The sequence below is a fragment of the Pipistrellus hanaki genome, assembly GCF_964339955.1.
Source record: "Pipistrellus hanaki genome assembly, chromosome: X".
Classification (NCBI taxonomy): Eukaryota; Metazoa; Chordata; class Mammalia; order Chiroptera; family Vespertilionidae; genus Pipistrellus; species Pipistrellus hanaki.
The window spans coordinates 66,343,215-66,361,071 of record NC_140524.1 but is presented as its reverse complement, the minus strand read 5'-3'; the positions used below and the strand labels follow the sequence as shown (position 1 = coordinate 66,361,071).

At 38.9% G+C, this 17,857-nt stretch overlaps 1 pseudogene across 1 annotated transcript; it reads right to left on the bottom strand.

The window, feature by feature from the left end:
* Positions 1–2,064: 2,064 nt before the first annotated feature.
* On the bottom strand, positions 2,065–2,646 carry LOC311614942 (large ribosomal subunit protein uL11m-like; annotated as a pseudogene). Its single transcript has one exon. The product of its transcript is annotated as a large ribosomal subunit protein uL11m-like (transcript).
* Between the last annotated feature and the right edge of the window lie 15,211 nt (positions 2,647–17,857).

Genomic DNA, 17,857 nt, shown 5'->3' with positions numbered 1-17,857 from the left:
ATCTAAGTAATTCCACTTACCCCTAACTCGGTGATCTTAGGCAAGCATTTTAACCAGTTTGTGCTTCAGTTCCTCATCTGTAAAATGAAAGATAACAGCAATGCCTGCCTCTCATAGTTGTAATAAAATGAGTTTGTTAACTAAAAATATTTATACCTAGAGATCTGGTGCATGAACTTCGTGCACTAGGGGGGGGGGGGGTCCCTCAGCCCAGCCTGCACCCTCTCCAATCTGGCACCCTTTGGGGGGTGTCCGACTGCTGGTTTAGGCCAGATCCCACAGTCAGACATCCCTCTCACAATCTGGGACTGCTAGCTCCCAACCGCTCGCCTGCCTGCCAACCTGATCACTCCCTAACCACTCCCCTGCCAGCCTGATTGATGCCTAACGGCCCTCCCCTGCCAGCCCAATTGCCCCCAATTGCTCTCCCCTGCTGGCCCGATAACCCCCAACTGCCCTGCCCTGCTGGCTTGGTTGCCACTAAGTGCCTTCCCCTGCTGACCTGATTGCCCATAACTAACCTCCCCTGACAGCCATCTTGTGGTGGCCATCTTTGACCACATGGGGGTGGCCATCTTCTGTGAGGGTGTGAAGGTCACTTTGCATATTATCTCTTTATTATATAGGATAAGCATTTATTAACAAAAAATAACTTAGTGGCTTCCCCAAGAGTTGAGTAACCCTTAGCAGCATTATAATATCTTTTGTTGTTATGCTTTCAAATCCATTATCTGGATTTGAGACAGGGTACATAACTTATATGAACTAGTCAGTGAAAGAGTTCAGATTCTAGAACCAGGGCTTTCAGATTCTTGGTCTAGTATTCTTTCCATTATACTGTGTTGAACTGGTGCAAAGGACTTTATGAAAATTTGGCTTAAACTTTGTAACCCTGATTCTCATGTAATGGTTGTTAAAAAGAATCCTCAAGTGGTTCTGCATTGAGCCTGGGCTTGAACACATGTGATAGGGAGCAGATTTCATATTGGGCAACCATAATGTTCTCATATTTATTTAGCTTTTCTGTCCTTCCCTTCTCCCTTTCCTTCTATGATTTATTTTCCTCTGCCTGTCCCTTAATTGCTGATATTCTACAAAGACATGTCCTTACCCTTCTCTCCTTCTTATGTTACAGTCATTGCCTGGATGACCTCGCTCCCTCACTCAGTTTCAACCAACACCTGGAGCTAATGGATATTAAATTTATGTCAATAACCCAGGCTGCTTTCCCCAAGTCTAGACACATATCAAAATTCATACTGTATATCTCACAAACATCTCCAACTATTTCTTCTAAAATGAAATTTATCATTTTTCTCTTGCCTCAGATCTGTTGTTCTAGCATCCATCTTAGTCACCAAAGCCAGAAACTTGGCTATAATTCTTGATTCCTTTTTTACCTTAACTCTTATATCCCGTCAGTCATCAATTGATTAATTCATTTAACAAATACTAACTGAGCAACTGTTTTATTCCCAGCATTATTTTCTTTAGGATAGTTCCTGTCTTCATGCCACTTTCATCCTAATACCAAGCCCAATATTAAATTGTGATGTATATACTAAATTATTTACAATTTTAAATTCTGAAAATGAAAAGAGTGGTGTGCTATGAGGGCATTCTGGGACCATGGAATACTTTTTTGAGGAGGTGATTTTTTTTTTAGCTTAGGGCTGGGAAATTAATATGAGTTAATTAGATAAAGAGAAGTAAGAGGACCTTGTACACAGAGGAGAGAGCGTGTGTACAAGGTCCTGAGGCAGCAAGGTGGGTGACACATTTGAGAATCAAAAAGGCCAGTATGTGGTTGGCACTTATAGAACATAAGACTAGAGAGGTGGGTAGGAGCTTTATGGGCCATGGCAAGAATTTGCACTTATTTTTGTTGGGGGGGTGACAAAAGATGTTTATTTAGTCTGAATGCCCTGATACATCCATACATGTAAAAATATATAATCTAAAGTCAGGGCAATAATAATCAGGTTGGTGTCATCTCCCCTTCTCCCCTTTGGCACAGCCTTTCCAGCTGTTCCTTTCAAAATTCTGGAGTGTGCAACACAGGGGTCACTTCTTGGCAGCTTCTGCTTTGGGTGCCAAATCGGCCTCTTTCTGAGCCACCAAGAATATGGCTCCCTCCTTCTGGAAAGCTGCCAGCTCTTCCTAACTAAGGTTCTTCACCACACGAATGCCCAGGAAATGAACAGAGCCAATGATGTAGTGGACAACAAAGGATAGGGGCATGTCCCACAGGGGGGAAGGCATCATCCTGAGCTTTAACACAAGCAATCTCATACACATGCTTTAAGGTCACCAGGCCTGCCGCCTCCTTCCCTGTCTGCCAGGCCCCCTTTTCAATCCTAGCAGCTGTCTTCAGGAAGTAGATAACAGTGGGCTGTCCTATCTTGATTCCAAATGTCCTATCAAGCTTCACAAAGATCTTGGTAGGTAAAAGGATGCCTTCTTTGATATTCTTCATTTTCTCATTAAACTCCTTGCAGAACTGGTGGATGGAAATGCCTCGCTGACCCAGGATGGGGCCTATTAGGGGGCCCCTGACATGGCATGGCCCACCTGCATGATGGTCCAGATCATGCTGCCAACCTTGGGTTTCTTGACAGCCTGAGTGGCCTGGCTTAGCTTAAACATGATGCAGGGTTCACTGCCTTCATTCACCTGAGGTCAACAGCAAGACAGGCAGCTCTGGGCACTGCCATCTTGTGTCAGAGATTACAGGTCAAGAATTTGCACTTTTTCCTAAGGGTTGTGATGATCTACTAAAGTGTTTTCATCAGGGAAATGACATAGTCAAATTTTGGCTTTGAAAAGATCACTCTATCTTGCTGATAGCAAATTAGAAGATTGAGATACCAGTTAGGATACTTTTGAGGTAAATCAGACAAGAAAGTTGGTGGCTCCCATTAGCTTTGTTACAATGAGAATCAGAAAAATGGACATATTTAGGCAATATTTAAGAAGTAAATGTGTTAGAACATAGAGACTGATTAGATATGATGGGTAGAAGGTGGTGAGGTAACAAAATAGAAGTCCCAGATATCTAGTTTCTAACTTGAACAGCTAAGTGAATGATGATGTCATTTTCTTTTGAGAATACTACAATGAGGAACAAGTTTGGGATACAGTAAGATGATTAGTGAAATTTGAGATATCATAGTGTAATTGGAAGCATTTTTGCTTACTTAGTGAAACATAAAATAATGGTATTTCTTGAAACAGATGACATATTTATTTTACTTAGATGTGCTTGTTGACGATGAGTTCATTCAGGGAGAATATAAACTCAGAAAAAGAGACCAAAGGTCTGAACCCTGAGGATTTCTGACAATTAAAAATCCAAGAGAAGTATATGACTGACAGAAGAGACAGAGAAAGAGCAGGCAAAGAGATAGGAAGGAATATAGGAATGTCTGCTGTTTCAGAAGCCAAGAGAAGAGAGTAAAAGAAAGAGTGTCTAGTAAGATGAGTCCTGAAATATTTCTACAGGTTTTATTGCCATTGAGATCACTGGGCACCTTGTAATAATTAAAGTTGAGTGATGCTATGGAGGCAAAAGCCAGATTTAATAGGTTGAAAAGTACATGAAAAGTGGGAAAGTGTTATCAGCTAGTGCACAAGGTTCTTTTTAAAAGATCAGCTATGAAAGGCAGACAAAATTGGAGATTTCTCTGTAGGGGTATGTGAAACCTGTTTTTACTTCAAAATTAACTCTTAAATTTTTTTTGTTTCCTCTGATTCTTTATTGTTGCTGCCTTGATTCATTCCCTCCTTGTCTATTACCTAAACTATTGCAAAGGCATTCTCTCTTTTTTTAAAATATATTTTATTGATTTTTTACAGAGAGGAAGGGAGAGATATAGAGAGCTAGAAATGTCGATGAGAGAGAAACATCGACCAGCTGCCTCTTGCACACACCCTACCGGGGATGTGCCTGCAACCAATGTACATGCCCCTGACCGGAATCGAACCTGGGACCTTTCAGTCCACAGACCGACGCTCTACCACTGAGCCAAACCGGTTTCAGTGGCAAAGGCATTCTCTATGGATCTTCCCTTCCACATCTGTTTTTCACATTGATGCCAGAGTGGTCTATCTAAAACCCAGATTTGATGAAGTAACTTCCTTGCTTGAAGCACTTCAATGGTTCTACAGCAGGTACAAGATAATATCCAAGCCGTAGCTAGTTTTGCTCAATGGGTAGAGTGTCAGCCTGTGGACTGAAAGGTCCTGAGTTCGATTCTGGTCATGCGCATGTACGTCGGTTGCAGGTTCAATCCAAGCCCTGGTCAGGGTGTGTGTGGGAAGCAACCAATCGATGTGTCTCTCCCACATAGATGATTCTCTATGTTTCTACCTCTTCCTTCTACTGTCTCTGCAAATCAATGGAAAAATATCCTCAGGTAAGGATTAACAAAAAATAAAAAATAAAAACATTAGAAAATATAATATCCAAGATTGCAACCCCCATCTTATCTCTTGCCCTTTGCAATTCCATAAAAATACCATGCATTATATGTTTCTATGCCTTTGACTCTACTATTTCTTCTTCCTATAATGCCTTGTCCTCAACTTATTTGCCTAGTAAATACCTGTTTGTCCCTGTTCAGGCCACCACCTCATCTTTAAAACATTTCTTATTCTTTGAGACAGTTTATTACTTTCTTTTACTATTTCTATATTCTGTACATATTTCTGTAATTACATAGAATTACTATGTTACAATTATTTGGTGACATTTTGTCACCTCTAGTAGACTATAAGTATATGAAGGCACTGACTGTACTTTTTTGTTGCTTCATTCATCCCAGTGCCATACTCTGTACCTAGGCCCCAGTAAGTACTCAAACAAGTATGAAAAATTGTTTTTAAGGCACAAACACAAAATCCACAGAGTAAAATATTGAGATATTGGAATTTTATTAATATTAAAAATAATGAGATAGTCCATATCACAGACCCTTCTCATAAAGGACTTCTGAAGCATTTCCCCCCTTTTTTACATTATTCCCCTCATCAAACTAATGATTTTTCTAATTGCTCCTTCAGAGATGGGTGCCACTGACAATGCTTTGCAATTTCCGAACAGCTGAGGGTTGCATGGGGAATGTTTGTTGGCGAGTTAAGGGACAGCTATATTCCAGAAGAAGGTGGGGGTCTTTTGGATGAGGTTCCCCTAATTGGGAAGCCCCCACTGCTGCTGGGTTCCCTCCCAAAGTGACTGCTCAGACGCAGAGACTGCACCATCTTGAAGCGGAAAGTGGATATTATCGGAAGCCTGAAAATCTACAAATGCAGCTCCCACTGAACATCTGTGAACCCCAGAACACTGGTCCCCAGTTGGCGCAAACACACAAATTCAGAGGAGCTCTACATTCTACCACAGAAGGGTCAGATTTCACCTGGGATAAGGTGAGGTCACTGGTCCTGGCAGGTCAGAGAAACACAATTCGGGAGCTGTAGGATTAGGGGAAGTCTGCGTTTAGAAAAATCCATGGCTGTTGGGGTTGGTGTGATCTATGAATGTAGAAGGAGGTCCTCAGAGCCGCTAACAGAAGAAATCTCTAAAATGTAACCCATTTTGTTCTGACTCAAAAGGACAGCCAAAAATTTTAAAAATATGCTGGCTGCTTAGACCCAAGGAGGAGAGGGGAGCTTTGCAGACTTACATGCAGCCCCGTTGTTCACACACTTTGGCTCTTTCCTCTTCAAATCCTTGCTTCTGATTTCTGATCCCAATACATATGATCGCCCAGATGGGAACACCATGGGAGATTGCAGGGGAAAGTTGTTTTTCTGGAACCTGGGGATCAGAGTGGGGAGTGACCATCAGAGAGCCAGCTCTGGGGTAGCCACAAACTGGTATTGAGTGCCACAGAGAAAGCAGGATCTAAGTATAGGCTAGAGAGGACTTTTAGACCAGGGATTCACTTAAGAAACACTGCCAGCCAGGAGCGAAATTAAAAATTGACTCTTGTCTAATCACAAATAAAGGAATACAAGGAATTAAGACACTGCCTGCTTAAAAATCAGGACTGGCTTAAAACACTGAGGAACCAGGGACTACAAAATGGCATAAGAATAGATGGACGGGTTCTGAGCCTTGTCCCGAAGCAGAAAGAGAGAGCATCTGAGGGTTGTCCTGGGAGTGTTAGCAATCAAAGGGACAGGCGAACTCCAGAAGGTGGGGGACTGATGAACAGGGTGGCCCTGACAGGTCCCCTCCTGGAGCTACTTACAGGCTTGGACTGGGAAATCTCACCATCTTTAAAGGAAAAGTGGATCTTGTCAGAGGCCTGAATATCCACAGCCACAGCAACCACCGAGCAACTGTGAGCCCAGAACGCTGGTCACAGGTGGCACGAACACTTGGACTCAAAGGAGCCCTCCACCGCATGACATAAAGGTCAGATTTCATGGGCATAGGGTGAGTTCCCGCGAAGATAGAGGCCCTCGCGCTGAGCGGAAGCTGAAGGACTGGGGCACTGTTTACAAGCAAGGAGAAGCCCCAGGCTGTTGGGCTGGTGTGTCCACTGATTGTGGAACGGGCTCCTAATAGGGGAGATATCTGAAGAGCAATACGTTTTGATCTCACGCAGAATTACAGGGGAGTGCAGTTGGCTCAGACTTGCCCCCAGCCTGCACAAATTAGTGTCACAGAGACAGAAAAAAAAAAAAGCAGAGAGGCTTTAGAGCCCTGGAAGTCAACCCAGAAACACTACCACCCAGAGGCTAAATCACAAATTGACCCTAGTATAATAAAAAAAAAACAAAGCAAGGCCTGCTTAAAAATCAGGACCAGATTACAACACTGAGGAGCAAAGAAACTCAAGGAACTGCAATACTGTCCAAACTGGGAAACAGGTGGGCCCAACAGAAAGACAGAGGAAGTGAATGACCTTTACTACTGCACATTTTATTTTATTTTTTATTTTTTAATTTTTTACTTTATTTTTTTTAATTAAATAATTATCTGTGTACATATACCATTGCCTCCCCTACCATACATGCCCTCACTCCCCAGAGTTTTGTGTCCACTGGTTGTACTTATATGCATGTATACAAGTCCTTCGGTTGATCTATTATCTCCCCCAGATTTCCCTACCCTCCCTGCTGAAAATTGACAGTCTGCTTTTTTTTGCTTTACTGTCTCTATATCTATATTTTGGTTCATCAGTTTATAATGTTCTTTATAATCCATAAATAAGTGAGGTCATGTGGTGTTTCTCTTTCATTGACTGGCTTATTTCACTCAGCATGATGTTCTCCAATTCTATCCAGGTTGCTGCAAATGATGAGAATTCCTTCTTTTTTATGGCAGCATAATATTCCATTGTGTAGATGTACCATCGTTTTTTGATCCAGTCATCTGTTGACGGGCACCTAGGCTGTTTCCAAATCCTAGCTATTATAAATTGTGCTGCTATAAACATAGGGGTGCATATATCCTTTCTGATTGGTGTTTCTAGTTTCTTGGGCTATATTCCTAGGAGTGGGATTACTGGGTCAAATGGGAGTTCTGATTTCAGTTTTTTGAGGAAGCTCCATACTGTTCTCCACAGTGTTTGCACCAGCCTACATTCCCACCAACAGTGCACGAGGGTTCCTTTTTCTCCACAACCTCGCCAACACTTGTGGTTTGTTCATTTGTTGATGATGGCCATTCTGACAGGTGTGAGATGGTACCACATTGTTGTTTTGATTTGCACCTCTCAGATAATTAGTGACTTTGAGCATGTTTTCATGTGCCTCTTGGCCTTCCTTCTGTCTTCTTTTGAGAAGATTCTATTTAGGTCCATTGCCCATTTATTAATTGGCTCATTTATCTTCCTTTTATTAAGTTGTATAAGCTGTATGAAGATGTTGGAGATTAAAACTTTATCAGTGATAACATTTGCAAATATGTTCTCCCATACAGTGGGCTTCCTTGTTCTTTTGTTGATGGTTTCTTTTACTGTAAAAAAGCTTTCTATTTTGTTTATTTCCTCTTTAGCTTCCATTGCCCTAGGGGCAGTATTAGTGAAGAAGTACTTTTGGCATATGTCTGAGATTTTGCTGTCTGTGGATTCCTCTGGGATTTTTATGGTTTCCCATCTTATGTTTAAATCCTGTATCCATTTTGAGCTTATTTTTGTGTATGGTGTAAGTTGGTGATCTAGTTTCATTTTTTTGCATGCATCTGTCTAATTTTCCCAACACCATTTATTGAAGAGACTGTCTTGACTCCATTGTATATTCGTGCCTCCTTTGTCAAATATTAATTGAGCATAGTGATTTTGGTTGATATCTGGGTTCTCCATTCGATTCCATTAATCTATATGTCTGTTTTTGTGCCAGTACCAGGCTTTTTTGAGAACAGTGGCTTTGTAATACAGCTAGACATTTGGTATTAAGATACCTCCTACTTTACTCTTCTTTCTCAGGATTGCTGTGGCTATTCCAGGCCTTTTATTGTTCCAAATAAATTTTTGGAGAATTCTTTCTAGGTCAGTAAAATATGCTATTGGTATTTTAATGGGGAATGCATTGAACCTATAAATTGCTTTGGGAAGTATGGACATTTTAATGATGTTGATTCTACCAATCCATGAACATGGTATGTTCTTCCATCTGCTTGCATGTTCCTCTATCTCTTTTTTCAGTGTTGTGTAGTTTTCTGAGTATAGGTCTTTTACCTCCTTAGTTAAGTTTATTCCTAGGTATCTTAATTTTTTTTGGTATGATTGTAAATGGGATTGCTTTTTTAGTCTCTGTTTCTGTAAGTTCACTATTGGTGTATAAAAATACTATAGATTTCTTGGCATTAATTTTGTATCCTGCTACATTGCCAAATTCATTTATTAAGTCTATTAGTTTTTTGATGGAGTCTTTTGGTTGTTTTTTTTTATGTACAATATCAAGTGATCTGCAAATAAGGATAACTTTGCTTCTTCTTTTCCAATTTGGATGCCTTTTATTTCCTCTTCTTGTCTAATTGCAATGTCCAGTACTATGTCAAACAGGAGTGGCAGGAGTGGGCATCCCTGTCTTGTTCCTGTTCTTATAGGGAATGGTTTTAGTTTTGGCCCATTGAGTATGCTGTTGGCTGTGGGTTTATCATATATAGCTTTTATTATGTTGAGGTATGATCCTTGTACTCCCACCTTGTTGAGAGTTTTTATCAGGAAAGGGTGCTGGATTTTATCAAATGCTTTTTCTGCATCAATTGATATGACTGTATAGTTTTTATCTCTCAATTTGTTTATGTGATGTATCACATTTATTGATTTGCAGATATTGTACCATCCTTACATTCCTGGAATAAATCCTACTTGGTCATGGTGTATGATCTTTCTGATGTTCTGCTGGAGCCAATTTGAGAGCATTTTGTTGAAGATTTTGGCATCTATGTTCATGAGGGATATTGGCCTGTAATTCTCTTTCATTGAGTTGTCTTTATCTGGTTTTGGTATTAGGGTGATGCTGGCTTCATAGAAGGAGTTTGGAAGTGTTCCTTCCTCTTGGATTTTTTGGAATAGTCTGAGGAGGATAGGTTTTATATAGTTCTTCCTTGAATGTTTGCTAAAACTCTCCTGTGAAGCCATCTGTCCCTGGACTTTTGTTTGCTGGAAGCTTTTTGATGACTGTTTCAATTACTTCCCAAGTCTCTGGTCTATTGAGGTTTTTAGATTCTTCCTGATTGAATTTTGGAAGGTTGTATTTTTCTAGGAATTTGTCCATTTTTTCCATGTTGTTCAGTTTGTTGGAATAGAGTTGTTCGTAGTATTTTGTTACAATTCTTTGTATTTCAGCGGGGTCCGTTGTTATTACACCTCTTTCGTTTCTGATTTTATTTATTTGAGTCCTCTCTCTTTGTTTCTTGGTTAGCCTGGCTAGAGGTTCAATCTTGTTCATCCTTTCAAAGAACCAGCTCTTGGTTTTGTTGATCTTATGTATTGTTTCTTTAGTCTCTATATTGTTTATCTCCACTCTGATTTTTATTATTTCCTTCCTTCTGCTTACACTGGTTTTTTCTTGTTGCTATTTTTCTAACTCTTTGAGTTGTAGAGTTAGATAATTTGTAACCATTTTTTCTTGTTTTATTGCAATAGGCTTGTAGAGCTATGAACTTTCCCTCTCAAAACTGCTTTTGCTGTGTCCCATAGATTTTGGATTGTTGTGTTTTCATTGTCATTTGTTGCCAGGATGTTTTTAATTTCTTCCTTGATTTCTCTGGTAACCCAGTCCTTGTTTAATAGCAAGCTGTTTAGTCTCCATGTGTTTGCTTTCTTTGGATTATTTTTATTGTAGTTAATTTCCAGTTTTATGCCACTATGATCTGAGAAGATGCTTGATATGATTTCTATATTCTTGAATTTGAAGAGACTTTGCCTATGTTCCAACATGTGGTCTATCTTTGAGAATGACTCATGTGCACTTGAGAGAAATGTATATTCTGTGGCTTTGGGGTGGAATGTTCTGAAGATGTGGATTAATTCCATGTGGTCTAGTGAATCATTTAGGATCGATATTTCTTTGCTGATTTTTTGTTTAGATGATTTGTCCAAAGGTGACAGTGGGGTATTAAAATCTCCTACTATGATTGTATTGCTATTAATCTCTCCCTTAATGTCCTCCAACAGTTTTTTTTTTTTATGTATTTCGGTGCTCATGTATTGGGTTATTTCTTCTTGTTGGATTGCTCCCTTTAGTATTATGCAGGGCCTTCATTATCTCTTGTTATTTCCTTCACTTTGAGATCTAATTTGTCAGATATACCGTATTTTTCGGACCATAAGACGCACTGTTTTTCCTCCAGAAGTGGGGGGAAAAAGTCCCTGCGTCTTATGGTCCAAATATAGCCTACACATATACTGTAAAAAAAAAGTTTTTTTACTTGCCCGGCTCTGTGTGGTCTCTGTGTGCTTGCCCGGCTCTAAAATGGTTCTAAATGCTGCTGTTTACTTTACAGGGTTGATTACATGTGTTTATGACTGTGATGTTGGGTTTTAATGCACATAAAATATTTTAGGACACTATTTGTTTCAAAATCTTTTTTTCTTCATTTCCCTTCTCTAAAAACTGGTGCGTCTTATGGGCCGGTGCATCTTATGGGCCGAAAAATACGGTAAGTATTGCTACCCCAGCTTTCTTTTTCATTTCCGTTCTCCTCGAATAACTTTTTCCATCTCTTCACCCTCAGTCTGTGTGTGTCTTTTTTTCTCAAGTGGGTTTCTTGTAGACAGCAGATATATGGGTCTTGTTTTTTTATCCAATCTGTTACCCTATGTCTTTTGATTGGGGCATTTAACCCATTTACATTTAAAGTTATTATTGATAGGTACTTATTTGTCGCCATTTTTATTCTATAACCCTGTATTCTTTCTACGCTTTCTATTTCTTTATTTTGACAGCAGACCCTTTAGCATTTCTTGCATTGCTGGTTTGGTGGTGATAAATTCTTTTAGTCTTTTTTTGTCTGTGAAGCTCCTGATTTCACCTTCAATTTTGATTGATACCCTTGTTGGGTACAGAATTCTTGGATTCAGACCCTTCCTTTGCATGACTTTGTATATTTCATCCCATTCCCTTCTGGCCTGATGAGTTTCTGTTGAGAAATCAGTTGCTAGTCTGATGTGGGTTCCTTTATATGTAACTTTCTGTCTCTCTCTGGCTGCTTTTAAGACTCTTACTTTGTCGTTGGTGTTTGCCAATTTAATGATAATGTGCCTTGGCATCGGTCTTTTGGATTCATTTTGCTTGGGACTCTGCAGGCATCTTGGATTTTTATGAGTTTTTTCTTTCTATCTCAGGAAAGTTTTCTGTCATTATTTCTTGAAATACATTTTCCATGTCTTCCTCAATTTCCTTTCCTTCTGGAACCCCTATTATTCTAATATTGTTTTGTTTTGTATTGTCCCAAAGCCCCCATAGGCTCTCCTCCTGCTTTTTATTTTTTTTCTCTAGAAGCTGCTCTAATTGTGTATTTTTTTCCATCTTGTGTTTTAGCTCACTGATGCGGTCCTCTGCTTCTTCTAGTCTACTCTTGATACTTCCTATTGAGTTCTTCATAGTAGCAATGTCATTTTTCATCTTGGTTCATCTTCATTTCCTCTTGGTTCTTACTCATATTGTCAAATGTGTCTTCCATTCTTTTTAGCCATCTTATGATCATTAATCTGAATTCTTGCTCTGGTAAGTTGGTTACATCTAACTCGTTTACTTCCTTTTCTGGTGATGCCTGCTTTTCTTTCATTTGTGGGCTGTTTCTTTGTCTCCCCATGGTTTCTCTTTTCAGGATGTCTAGTTATGTGGATCTCTCTCTCCTGTGTTGATTTAAAGGTACAAAATACAACACAGCCCTGTACAATACACAGGGCACTGAATAGAAATGTATTTGCGATATTAATAACCTCCAAAAAAGTTGACCACTAGGGAAAGGCAAATTAGGGGATAGGAGACAAAGAATAAGAGAAAGAAGAGAAGAGTGAGGGATCAAAAGAAAAAGATAGGAAAAATATATATTTTAAAAAAGGGAGTGTCAAAATGAAATTGGGAAACAGGGGGAAAAAAGAAAGAGAGAGAGAGAGAGAGAGAGAGAGAGAGAGAGAGAGAGAGAGAGGAGAAAAAGAATAAGATAGAAAAGTGAAACAAACTATATATATGGGGAGAGAATTTCAATAGAACAACCACTAACCCCAGCAAATGCTGGCAACAGTACCTGGAGAATAATACAATCTACAACACCCACTAATATCCAGCAAAAGAAGGGAAAACAGAAGTAAAAAAAAAGCAAATAAAAATTACCAAGCAACAGCAACAACAAAAGAATAAGCAAAATAGTCTCACTAAAAAGCATAAAAATACAATATAATCAACATTCATACAAACAGCATTAAAAGGCAGAGAGGAAAACAATTTTTTTTTTTGCTAGGTAATACACCTCAGGGATGTGTATGCACTTGGCACAGGGGGTTGTAAATTAGATATATAAGTAGGGTAGAAATTTTAGCAGGGGGAGACAGAAAGAGTAGGGAAAATCTAAAGCAGGAAAGGGTTAAGATAAACAGGATTGCAAAAGGGGGAAGGTTAGGAAGAGAGTGATGCTGTAAAGGTCGTGTTGAGATAGGGATAAACAATGCTAAAGGAGAAATGAAAATAGAATGAAGAACACTAATTCCAATGTAAAATAAAGAGAAAATAAAATGGCACTTTAAAAAAAGTTAAAATAGCAGTAGTAATAATGCTGATTGAACCTAAAAATGTAATAATTAAAAAGTTAAAATCAAGTGAGGAAAAAAGGAAAAACTTCATTTCTTAAATAAAAGATGCAAAAAATAAAAATATAATAAAAATAAAAAAAAAATAGCAAAAAAAAAAGTGTGCAGTTTTGAAGGCCATTCACTTCTTCAGTTATTCTGTTTGGCACACCTGTTTCTCAGTCTGGACAGTATTGCAGTTCCCTGTGTTCCGCTGCACCTCAGTGTTGTAAACTATTCCTTAATTTTAAGATGGTGATTTCTTAGTTTCTTGGTTTTTGATTTAATAAAACTAGTAATAAACACAGTTTGTACTCCAGCCCCTAGGTGGTAGTGTTTCTGGATTGATGTCCCCGTCTTTTTGGCTGCACTAGCCTTCTTTTTCTATGGCACTCAATACCGATTTTGCCTAGGAGCTGAATCTCAGATGATTTCTCCTTGCTCTGCTTCTCAGCTTCCAGAAAAGCAGTTTCCCCCTGCGCTTTCTCAGGGCCAGCCAATCTGGGTGATCTCTCCTTTGTAATCAGAAGCAAAGAGTTGCAGGGGAACCAGCCTAAGTGCACGATGGGCCAGTGCGCGCACTTACAAACAGACTGCATACCTTTCCAACTCCTATGTTCTCCCTCCGTGTAGGATCAGAGTGGGTTGCTCCCTAGAGAACCCCACTATTAGCAACCTTGAGGACCCCCGTCCACTCTCTCCAATCACTCCAGACCCATCAGTAGGGGCCTTTTGTGGACACAGATTTCTGCAGTCCCATCATGTGAGCTTTTGTCTCTGCTGCCTCAGTGGCCACAGCTTCTGCTACCACAGCTTCTGCAGCGGCTGCCTCCACAGACACCCCAAGTTATCCTCAGCAAAATCCAACCTTTCTATGGAATTCGTGTGTCCACACCAGTAGGGGCCCCACAGCTGCTCAGTGGTCTCCACAGTTGTGGTTTTTTCAGGTCTCAGACAAGATCCCCAGTTGCAGCTCGGATGTGGTTGTGAGAGGCAGCACATACAAGTGTTTACCTTGCCGCCATCTTCCCAGCTCCCCTGCACATTTTATTTAATTTATTATTAATATTATTTTTAATTTTCATTTTAATTTTCATTATTTGCAACATTTACTCAAGAAACTATTTTTTTATTTTTTCCTCACTTCATTTTACCTTTTTAATTAATACATTTTTATTTGAAATCAGCATTATTACTACTACTATTTTACATTTTTTATCTTATTTACTTTTGTTTATTTTTATTATTATTGTTTTAAGTGTCATATTATTTGCTCTCTATTTTACTTCGGGATTAGTGTCCTACAGTCTATTTTTACCTTTCCTTCACCAACGCTCTATCTCAACCCTACCTTTATGCCATCACTCTCTTCCTAACCTTTCCTCCTTTGGTGCCTTGTTTATCTAAACCCTTTCCTGCTCTAGATTTTCCCTATTCTTTCTGTTTACCCCCTGCTAAAATTTCACCCTACATGTGTATATCTAATTTCCAACTCCCTGCTCCAAGCCCATACACACCTTCCTTTTTGCTGTCCTAAAAAAACAAACAAACAAAAACAGTCTTTCTCTCTATCCTTTTGTAGTTGTATGTTGAATGTTAACAATATCAAAATTTTATGCTTTTTGTGAGATTGTTTTGATTATTCTTTTTGTGTGATTGTATGTTTTTGTTAGCTGTATTTTAGTTTTTACTTCTCATTTCCCTTTCCTTGCTTGATATTAGTTGGTGTTGTAAGTTGTATTAATCTCCAGATACTTGTTGCTGCCATTTGCTGTGATTAAGGGTTGTTCTATTAGAGTTTCCTTCCATATATATATAGTTGGTTCCTCATTTCTCTCTTAGTATCGTTCTAGTTTCTCACTTTTTTTCTCCTCCCAATTTCATTTTGCCACTCTTTTTCTCTCTCTTCTATCTCTCCTACTCCCCAATTTGCCTTTCTATAATGGTCACCTTTATTGGAGGTTACTAGTATCGCAAACACATTTCTGTTCTGTGCCTTGCATGTTGTACCTGGTTGTGTTGTATGTTGTGCCTTTAAATCAACTCAGGAGAGAACTATATAACCAGACATCCTGAAAAGAGAGATCTTGGGGATACAAAGAAACAGCCCACAAATGAAAGAAAAGCAGGCATCACCAGAAAAGGAAGTAAACAAGTTAGAGGCAAGCAACTTACCAGAGCAAGAATCCAGAGTAATGATCATAATATAGCTAAAAAGAATGGAAGACAAATTTGACAATATTAGTAAGAACCAAGAGGGAATGAAGAACCAAGAAGAAATGAAAAATGACATCACTACTGTAAAGGACTCAATAGAAAGCATCAAGAGTAGACTAGAAGAAGCAGAGGACTGCATCAGTGAGCTAGAAGAGAAGATGAAAAAAAATACCTAATTAGAGCAGCTTCTAGAGAAAAAAAATTAAAAAGCAGGAGGAGAGCCTACGGGGGCTTTGGGACAATACAAAACAAAACAATATTAAAATAATAGGGGTTCCAGAAGGAAAGGAAACTTAGTAAGGCATAGAAAAAATGTTTGAAGAAATGACAGAAAAATTTCTTGAGATAGAAAAGAAAAAACCCACACAAATCCAAGATGCCTGCAGAGTCCCAAGCAAAATGAATCCAAAAGACCGATGCCAAGGCACATTATCATTAAATTGGCAAACACCAACGACAAAGTAAGAATCTTAAAAGCAGCCAGAGAGAGACAGAAAGTTACATATAAAGGAACCCACATCAGACTAGCAACTGATTTCTCAACAGAAACTCATCAGGCCAGAAGGGAATGGGATGAAATATACAAAGTCATGCAAAGGGAGGGTCTGAATCCAAGAATACTGTACCCAACAAGGGTATCAATCAAAATTGAAGGTGAAATCAGGAGCTTCACAGACAAAAAAAGACTAAAGGAATTTATTACCACCAAACCAGCAATGCATAAATGCTACAGGGTCTGCTGTAAAAAAAAGATATAGGAAGCAAAGAAGTTACACCGGGGTATAGAATAAAAATGGCGACAAATAAGTACCTATCAATAATAACTTTAAATGTAAATGGGTTAAATGCCCCAATCAAAAGACATAAGGTAACAGATTGGATAAGAAAACAAGACCCATATATCTGCTGTCTACAAGAAACCCTTTTCAGAAAAAAAAAAAAAAGAAAAAAAAAGAGAAAAAAAAAAGACACACACAGACTGAGGGTGAAGGCATGGAAAAACATTTTTCAGGCAAATGGAAATGAGAAAAAAAAGCTAGGGTTGTGATACTTATATGTGATAAAAATAGACCTCAAAGTGAAGGCCATAACAATAGACAAGGAAGGCCACAACATAATACTAAAGGGAGCAATTCAAAAAGAAGATATAACTCTGGTAAACATATATGCACACAATACAGGAGCACCCAAATACATAAAACAACTTCTGAAAGATATGAAAGGAGAGATCAATAGCAATGCAGGCATAGTAGGGGACTTTACTACCCCACTGACATCACTGGACAAGTAATCTAAACAAAAAATCAGGAAAGGAACAGCAATCCTAAATGGCTCACTAGATCAGATGGACTTAATTGACAACCTTGGAACATTTCACTCCAAAGCTACAGAATATGCATTCTTCTCCAGTGCACATGGAACACTTTCAAAGATAGACCACATATTAGGACACAGACAAAGTCCCTTCAAATTCAAGAACATCAAATTATAACAAGTATCTTCTCAGACCATACGGCATAAAACAAGAAATCAACTACAATAAAAAACAATGAAAAAAATCAAACACTTGGAGGCTAAATAGCATGCTATTAAACAATGATTGGGTTACCAAAGACATCAAAGAAGAAATAAAAAGTATCCTGGAAACAAATGACAATGAAAACATAAGACTCTATGGGACAGAATGAAAGCAGTCCTGAGAGGAAAGTTCATAGCTCTACAGGCCTACCTCAAAAAAGAAAACAAGAAAAATGGTAATAAATTATCTAACTTTTCAACTTAAAGAACTACAAAGAGAGCAACAAGAAAATCTCACAGTAACCAGAAGGAAGGAGATAATAAAGATCAGATCGGGGGAAATGACAATGCAGTATCATCTCACACCTGCCAGAACGGCTATCATCAGCAAATCAACAAAAGACAAGTGCTGGTGAGGTTTCGGAGAAAAAGAAACCCTCGTGCACTGCTGGTGGGAATGCAGACTGGTGCAACCACTGTGGAGAACAGTATGGAATTTCCTCAAAAAATTAAAAATGGAACTCCCATTTGACCCACTGATCCCAATCAGAAAAGATATATGCAACCGTATGTTCATAGTGGCCTGATTCACCACAGCTAAGATTTGGAAACAGCCTTAGTGCCCATCAACAGATGACTAGATTAGAAAATTGTGGTACATCTACATAGTGGAATACTACACTGCTTTAATAAAGAAGGAATTCTTACCATTTGCAGCAGTAGGGATAGAACGGCATTATGCTAAGTGAAATAAGCCAGTCAGTGAAAGAAAAATACCACATGGTCACACTCATTTATGAATAATAGAGAATTTTATAACCTGTTGAACAAAAAGATAGATACAGAGGCAGAGAAGCATTGAACAAACTGTC